Raw genomic sequence first — 8,587 nt, forward strand, 5'->3', positions numbered from 1 at the left:
GTAAACAGCTAGATTTAAAAAATTCGACCTGATTATTAACTGTCAAGTTTACTCCACTTAACTTTATTGTGACTATTGACATATTTGGTCTGATTTCTATCACCTGTTTCCCTCCTACTTTTCTTATGTGTATTTCTCTTTCGATTTTTTTCTCTAATTTATTTTCTCCCTCTACTGCTTAAGAAATTATCCAAGCTACTTCTAGTCTTTTAGTAGTTACCTTTGGAATTTGATCATTTGTATTTTCTATAGACTGAATGTTTGTGTCCCCAAAATTCATGTGTTGAAACCTAATCCTCAATGAGATGGTATTTGGAGGTAGGCCTTTGGGAGGTAATTAGGTCATGAGTTGGGGGAGCCCTTATGATGAGATTAGTGCTCTTTTATAAGAGACCCCAGAGAACCCCCTTGCCCCTCTGCCATGTGAGGGGTCAGTGAGGAGACGGCTGTCTATCAGCCAGGAAGCAAGCCCTCATCAGACACTGAATCTGCTGGCACCTGGATCTTGGACTTCCCAGCCTCCAGATATATGAGAAATAAACATCTATTGTTTATGAGCCACCTAGCCTATGGTATTCTGTTATAGCAGCCTCAGAACAGACCAAAACAATATTCAATTTCACAAAGATTTAATTTATATTTTTGGTTGTGCCACATGGCTTGTGGGATCTGAGTTCCCCAACCAGGGATCGAATGCAGGCTCCTGGCAATGAAAGCGCTGAGGACCAACCACTAGCACGCACGCGCAGCTGCTTCGGTCGTGTCCGACTTCTTGTGATCCTATGGACTGCAGCCCACCAGGCTCCTCTGTCCATGGCATTCTCCAGACTAGAATAGTGGAGTGGGTTGTCATGCCCTCTGCCAGGGGATCTTCCCAACCCAGGGATCAACCCCTTGTCTCCTGCACTGCAGGCGGATTCTTTATCTATTGAGCCACCTGGGAAGCCCCACTAACCACTAGACATCCAGGGAATTCCCTTAACAATGAGTTTAAATGTCTACGGCTAACCCAGGGATCAAACCCTGGACTCCTGCATTGCAGGCAGATTCTTTATCAGCTGAGCCACAAGGGAAGCCCAAGAATACTGGAGTGGGTAGCCTATCCCTTCTCCAGGGGAATCTTCCCGACCCAGGAATCAAACTGGGGTCTCCTGCATTGCAGGCAGATTCTTTATCAATTGAGCTATCATGGAAGCCAAAATGTATAATAGTTATAAGGTAAAATATTCTTCTTGAAAAATACAAATCACCCCCTACCTGATACATATGCTATTATTGTACAAAATTTCAGTTCTGTTCTTAGTTCTAGGAAATAGGTATTCGCGTTTGTATTTCTTGGAAAGAAACACTTTATAGATTCACCTGTGTGTATAGTGGCCAGCCCTCAAGAGAGCCCCCAGTACCTCCTGGCATCCACACCTCTGTGCAATCTCCTTTCACAGTGCACCAGGGCTAGTATGCTGCTGCTGCTGCTGCTGCTGCTGCTAAGTCGCTTCAGTCGTGTCCGACTCTGTGCGACCCCATAGACGGCAGCCCACCAGGCTCCCCCGTCCCTGGGATTCTCCAGGCAAGAACACTGGAGTGGGTTGCCATTTCTTGCTCCAATGCATGAAAAGTGAAAAGTGAAAGTGAAGTCACTCAGTTGTGTCCGACTCTTAGCAACCCCATGGACTGCAGCCTACCCAGCTCCTCCATCCATGGGATTTTCCAGGCAAGAGTCTGGAGTGGGGTGCCATTGCCTTCTCCGAGGGCTAGTATGAGTGACCAGTAAAAACATGGCAGAATTGATGTTACTTCCAGTATCAGATTATAAGCACCACAGCTTTCTTTTCTTGCTTTCTCTCTCAAGGATTGCTTGCTGTAGGGAAAGTTACCTGCCATGTTTAAGGATGCTCAGGCTTCCTTGTGGAGAGGCCCACCTGGCAAAGAATCGAGGAGCTCGGTTCAAAAGCCCACTAGGAAGTAAGGCTGCCATGAACCATTAAGCGGGCTTGATCATCCAGCCTTCACTGACTGTCACCCTGGCTGCCAGTTTGACTGCAAGCTCATCAAAGGCCCAGAGCATAACCACTCAGCTCCTCTCCTCCCTGACTGCTGACCCTCAGAAACTGTGCAAGATAAGAAACATTTGTTGTTTTAAGCTACTGTTATGTTGCAACAGATAACTCATGCCGTGTATCCACTAACCCATTTGTTTATGATTCCTTTTGAATCTCAGGCATCCAGCAAGCCATTTTTCTTGATTCCTGGAGAACATCTTAGAATTTTCTTTTATGAAGATCTATTAGCTGTAAACTCAGTTTTTCTTTATCGTTCACCCTTCTGGGGGGCAGATCTCACATTCCCCAGTAATTCCAACCTTCTAGTGTTCAAGCCTTGGTCTAATTCTCTCCCCTGAAAAGGGGCAGCAGCTGGGACTGCTTCTAGCCAGCAAAGGGGTTATGAGGCAAGCAAGGCCCCTCCGGGGAGGAGGAAGGACACAGGTCAAGGGTCCCAGGCCACTAGTCACAGCTACACCTCTCCACAGCTCCACCTAATTACCTCCATAGATGCTTAGGTTCAAGTAAATCCCCACCCCCGACACACACATATGCACTGAATTCCTAAACAGAGGTATACAATTCCAGGTTCTGCAAGGGATAAACAGGCAAGCAAGACGGGGGGCAGTGTGTGAAAGCAGAGCACTCAAGATATTTCAGCAAATGTGAAGAGAGCTTCACGAGAGGCAGAGACTACACTCAAGGAATAGCCCGCATGGCAGGGCTGAGAAGAGGGAGCAGGGAATACAGCAGGGCACCTGGGCTGCTTCCATGGAGGAGCTGACATTCCAGCTGAACCCTGAAAGCAGGATGGGATTCTGAGGGACAGCGGTAAGAAAAGAGAAAAGGAAAGGCATTCTGGCAGAGGAAACAGCATGAGCAAAGGCAGTGAGAAGGGAAAATGGGGATCACAAACAGTATTCAATTTCAAGTTCAGTTCAAGTTGCACCTCGAGGCACTTCATTCAGTAGTGGCCACCTGAAGTGGCTTCCTCAGAAGGCTTCTGAATGAGGGCAGGTAGATGTGAGGGCCTTCATCCATCTGTGATGTCTGCATAGCGCAGGAGGGGCCGTGACAGCCATCTGCCAAGTATTTGCCATTTTGAGAATAAGATACCTTCCAAAACAGTGAATAATCGAGTTGTGTAAAGCATGAGAGTGTGGGTGGTGAGAATTCTGATAAGAGAGCTGGAGTCAGCCTCTAGAGGATCTTGCACGCCAGGCTAAAGAGTAAAGACCTGTCTTTGTATTCTAAAGAAAACATTTCTGATCAAGTTACAGTGAGCTGAAAGAAATACTGTTACAGATCTGGAAAGAGACCAACTCTCCTCCTTCAAGCTGCTGCCCAGGCCAGGACTACGCCAGCCACACCTCAGCATAAGCTTCCTTGGGGGGCCTCTTGGCCCCCACACCCATTTTTAAAAATCTCACTGGTTCCTCTGGCACTATCCCTGAGTCGAGTGGCCAAGGACGCAGACAGAGCCTCTGAAGGGAAACAGAATGTCTTTCTCTCATGGCTGCACTGAGGACCTCTATCTCTTTCTCCTCTCCCTCCCATACAACTGCCCCTCACATTCCTTTCTCCCAGAAGGGAGGCAAGGCTGGCCGAGGGGTGGGGGAGGTTGAGAGGTGGTAGGTGTGGTAAACCCCATTTCCAGGCCACAGAGGCTAAGTAGTAGATTGAAAGGTGGGTGGGAATTTTTGGAAGATGGAAAAGCAAGGCAGAGTTGGGTGGAGCTGGGAGAGGGGGTTCAGGAACATCACATTAGCCACCTGCACATGTGAGATCATGGGCCCCCCTACCTAGGAGAGCCTGCAAACCTGGCCCCCTGGGATGGGGCTCCGGCAAAGTCCTCACTTTTAGACGGGGATGGGGTACTGTCCTCCCCATCTGGAAAACAGAACCAGCCACCTTGTGCGTCCGCTGAAGCATCTTCAGAGAAACAATTCAGTATCCACTCATTTTCCTGCTCTGTTCCGTGCTCTCATTTATCTCGACACTGATAAACAGCTGACACTTCGGGTGGCAACAGCCTGTCCATGTTAATTTCCCCCCCGATCTCTCTGCCGTCTGCACAGTTGCTTTTCTGCATGTGCAGGAGAGAGCAATCAGAAGAGTTTCTCTGGTGATTATCTTTCCATACTGAGTCACATAATTTCACATAATTGCCGGGTAAAAGCTGCTCAGAAAGAGAAGCCACGAGCTGATGATATAGCATCACGCTATATTATTTTTGATTCCACGAAGCAGTGAGGTAGATCAGAATACCCAGTTCTATTGTGAAAATAACTCAGAAACAACCTCCCTTTAAAATGCACAAGCTCCAAATTACAGGGAAACATCCTCATCTCATCCTCATCTCTGTCTCACTCAGCCCCCAAGGCCTCGCTTCCCTTCCCTGGCATCCCACCTGCTTGCCTTCCTTAGGGTTCAGCCCATCAAAAATGTGCCCAGAGGGATCACCAAGGCCTGGGTCCTGGCAGGATCCCCAAAGAAAGATAAGGCCCCCTCCCTAGAAAAGACATGCCAGAAGGGGACCTTTATGGGGTCACAGAATGCCTGGAAAAGTGAAAGTGTTAGTCGTTCAGTCAAGTCCGACTCTTTGTGACCCTATGGACTGTAGCCCACCAGGCTCCTCTGTCCATGGGATTTTCCAGAATACTGGAGTGGGTTGCCATTCTCTTCTCCAGGGAAGCTTCCTGACCCAGGGATCGAACATGGGTCTCCTGCATTGCAGGCAGATTCTTAACCATCTGAGCCACCAGGGAACCCCTAATACCTAGGCCTCATTGTTTAGGCTAACTGGTTACCCTAGACTGTTATTGCAAACCAAGGAACAAGATTTAGCCTATGATGTATCCAAATCTTTGGAACAAAGAAGCCTGTTAAAAGATTTTGCTGTGTATAAATAGGACATAAGCACGATGTGAGGTACACCAGATGGACTTAGAAGCACTGAATGCCAGTGAGTTAGAATGATTGAGATGAAAGCGCTTTATTTGAGGAGTCTGAAGAGCCAACAGAGAAGTGATGTAGCCAATGCATCTACCCAGAACTCACACCGCCAGCTCCTGCCTGCAGCTCTGATATGCTGGGACTGGGCGCTGGGCAGGCCAGGACTGGAGGAGGGGAGTACCATGAGGGAAACAAGCAGGCTGGGCAATGCCTGAGGGTGCTCCGGTAGCCTGGCTGGAGCCAGGAAAGAAGCCAAGGCACCTACAGGAATGCAGTGACCGAGGCAGTGAGGAGCGGGGAGAGAAGGACTGACAGGCTCCCGGCTCTGCATGAGAAGATCATCTTTAGGGATTTCTTTGGCGGTCCAGTGGTTAGGACTCTGCACTTCCACTGCAGAGGGCACGGGTTCAATTCCTGCTTGGGGAACTATGATCCCACATGCTGTGTGGCTTGTCCAAAAAGATAAAGACTGCCTTTGGTTGGTCAGATGTCAAGGGGGCCGTGCTGGCTTCTGGGAAGGCGACTGATAGAACCACGTCCACAAAGGGTCTTCAGAAGGCTTGGAGCCAACACCTCACTCTCTCAACAGGAGGCAAAGAGATGATCAGAAGAGTCCTTTCTGATTATTCTGGCTGTACTGTGTGGGTGAGTTGGTAAAGAATCTGCCTGCAATGCAGGAGACCCGGGTTCAATCCCTGAGTCAGGAAGATCCCCTGATGAACCCACTCCAGTATTCTTGCCTGGGAAAATCCCATGGACAGAGGAGCCTGGCGGGCTATGGTAGATGGGGACACAAAGACTTGGACGCGACTGAGCAACACACACACACACTTCTCACTGTAGCATAGATCTGAATGGTCTGAGGCCGGGCTAAGGGCTGAAAGCAGAGACTAAAAATTATCACAGACAAATTGGTCTGATTTATGGGGAAAGAGGTGGATGCTTTACATTCCTAAGACATTAGTAAGTCTTACTGTTTGGGAGGAAAATATTATAGAAGGCAAGAAGTCTGATGTCTTTGGAGTCAGGGGCCTGGCTCCAGCAGCCCTTTCAAGCCTCCTTAGCATGTTTCTATGAAAGGGTCATGCGTGCCCTCCATGAATGGCACCTTTGGTCCTCAATCATACGTGCTCAGGAATGAGGCTTGGGTGTATGGTCAGTATAATCTGGTGGGTGAGGCCCAACTCCCAGCCCGGCTTTGAGGTGCACTGTGCTTTTATGAGAACGTGGGCGACATAATGCCTCCAGGCCACACAGGCTGGAATGCTGTCTTTGACCTTCTCTGGCACCCCTTCCGCCTCCCGGTCTTCCCACTCTCCATCCCGGCTGGGGCAGCCAGGCGTCCTCTGCACTCAAGCAAACCACCTCCAGTCACATGCAGCTGCCCTTCTCTCTAAACTGCTCATCACCTTTTGCTTCCCAACTTAGATGCTTTGATTCAAAGCTCTCTTGGGATTTTATGTACAGGAGAAAAAGAAAGCAAACAAAGGGCCAGTCATCACCTACACGGCTGCTCTGTCTGGAATTGTTCCCGGGGGTATTTTGGGGTCCTTCCTGACTGAGCCCAGCACTCCACTCCACCTTCTCTGTACCAAGCTGCTTTCAGGATGGGGAGGGTCTGTCCCTCACTTCATGTCCATGTGACAAGTGGCCTGGAACGGAGGCAGGGACCACACCGTGGCCTCAAACCCCTACAGTGTGCCCTATACTCTTGGACCTTGAAGCTCCCAGAGATCAGTTATCACCAAGTTTCATCATCTGTTTCTGTAAAATGCAAGGTGATTCTTCTCTCTTTGGCCCCTTTTGGAAGGTTCAAGGGGGCTTCTCTAGTGGCTCAGGTACTATTCTTACTACTTTAAATATTCATTCTCATTGAATCTTAAAAATAGCCTGGAAAATATATGTTACCATCAAACCCATTTTAAAGGGAAAGAAACTGAGGCAGAGAAAGAATGGTCCCTTGGTGGATGAGAGCTGGATTCCATACTTCCGCCCAGCTCAGTCTGCCTCCCTGCTGAGGGAAGAAGGGTAAGCTTCCTGCTGTGAGCCCTGGACTCCAGCGCCCCCAGCCCCACACCCCAGGGGAGGGTTCACACCCACTCAGGGACAAAGGCCACAACAGGCCACCTGCACTGCTGCGCCAGAGGGCTCACGCCCCTGGCAGCTGCCACTCTAGTCCTTGCTGCTGTGCCAATCCAGTGGGCTTAGGCTGCAAGGCTCAGGCCCGGAGAGAATCAGATAAACTCTGCAAAGAGGGGGCTCCCGCCTCTGGGTAAACATTTACCAACCAAGTCCTAACATTGCTGGCCTCATACATACCCCTGACAGAAAGACACAGTGGAATTCAGTGTCTGCCAGCTCACACCCAAGAGAGAATTTCTATTCCCTTGTGGATAGAGCTGTTCACTGGAGAGGGTGTTTTTTTTGGTAACAGAGTATGGAATTTGTGCAGCTGTTTAGGTCAGAGTTGACAGCATAGCATGGAGGGATCTGGAGGATCAGCCAACCCCACTGCCCACTTTCCAAGGCTATTATAAAAGTCAAGTGAGGTAATATACGTGAAGGTCCTTTGTAAACTATAAAGCTCTGTGATAACAATACCTAACAGCTATTAGGCATTCATGGCATGCCAAGTACTGTTCTAAGTGGTTTATATGTACTAACTCATTCAATTCTTATGGTAGTTCTAGGAAATGGCTCCATTTATGCTTATCCTCATTATACAGAAGGAGAAACTGAGACCAGAAAGAATAAGCAACTTGTCTAAAGTCCTAGAGCCAGAAGGTAGCAGAGCCTGGATTTAAACCCAATCAATCTGGCTCCTGCTCTGAATCTCTCCACCATCCTGCCTCTCTGCTACTCAGTGGCTTTGGGGTCTTGAACAAGTCACTCTACCTCTTGGAGTCTTTGCTTCTGAAACTGTAAAACAGGAATCTCAGGAGCTGTGAGGATTAGATGAACTAGCCTCTGTGCATAAGCAGTTATCATTCACCTACATCCGTCCCTTTGGCATCTCCTTTTGGAGAGTAGGCAGCTCCTCCCCAACTCCAACCTTGAAGGTCTACTGGAGGCTGCCAATCGCACCCCCTCCCTTGTTGCTATAAGGACTGGGTTTGAAACTTCAGTGTCCCTCAGGGATTGTCACATAGTCTGGAAACAATAGAGGAGGGTTCATAGCAGCCAAGGTGTAAGATGTGGGGGTGGGGGAATCCGGTGTGGAGAAGTCAGGCAGCAACTCACCAGGGAAGAGCTGGCAGGAGAGAGAAGCAGGGAGAAGAGATGGGGAGAGGTCCCGGCCAGGTGTGCTCTGGCCGGTCCCACAGGCTCCCTGCCTTGCCTCAACCAGATGCAATGGTTTGGATCATTTGCAATGAAGGGATACCATGTCACAGCAGGAAGTCTCTGCCTGGTAAATAGCAAGTGTTTTTAAAGTATCAACTGCTGATACTATTAATATCATTATTCCCCCACCTCCTTCCTCAGCTTCCGCCTTGATTTTCTAGCTTCTCTTGGGAAATGCGGAAGAGAAACAGAGAACAGAGCTGGGGAAAAGGCCCCAGTGGCCTCCTTTCACTTCCCTCCACCCCTGGAAG

General features: G+C 49.0%; 1 protein-coding gene across 2 annotated transcripts in view; it reads right to left on the reverse strand.

Annotated features, from left to right (window-relative positions):
• FXYD6 (FXYD domain containing ion transport regulator 6) overlaps nt 1–8,587 on the reverse strand; it is a 35,662-nt gene that overhangs the window by 14,017 nt on the left and 13,058 nt on the right. The gene's annotated exons all lie outside the window — the stretch shown is intronic.

This window comes from Bubalus kerabau, chromosome 15 (assembly GCF_029407905.1).
Source record: "Bubalus kerabau isolate K-KA32 ecotype Philippines breed swamp buffalo chromosome 15, PCC_UOA_SB_1v2, whole genome shotgun sequence".
Classification (NCBI taxonomy): Eukaryota; Metazoa; Chordata; class Mammalia; order Artiodactyla; family Bovidae; genus Bubalus; species Bubalus kerabau.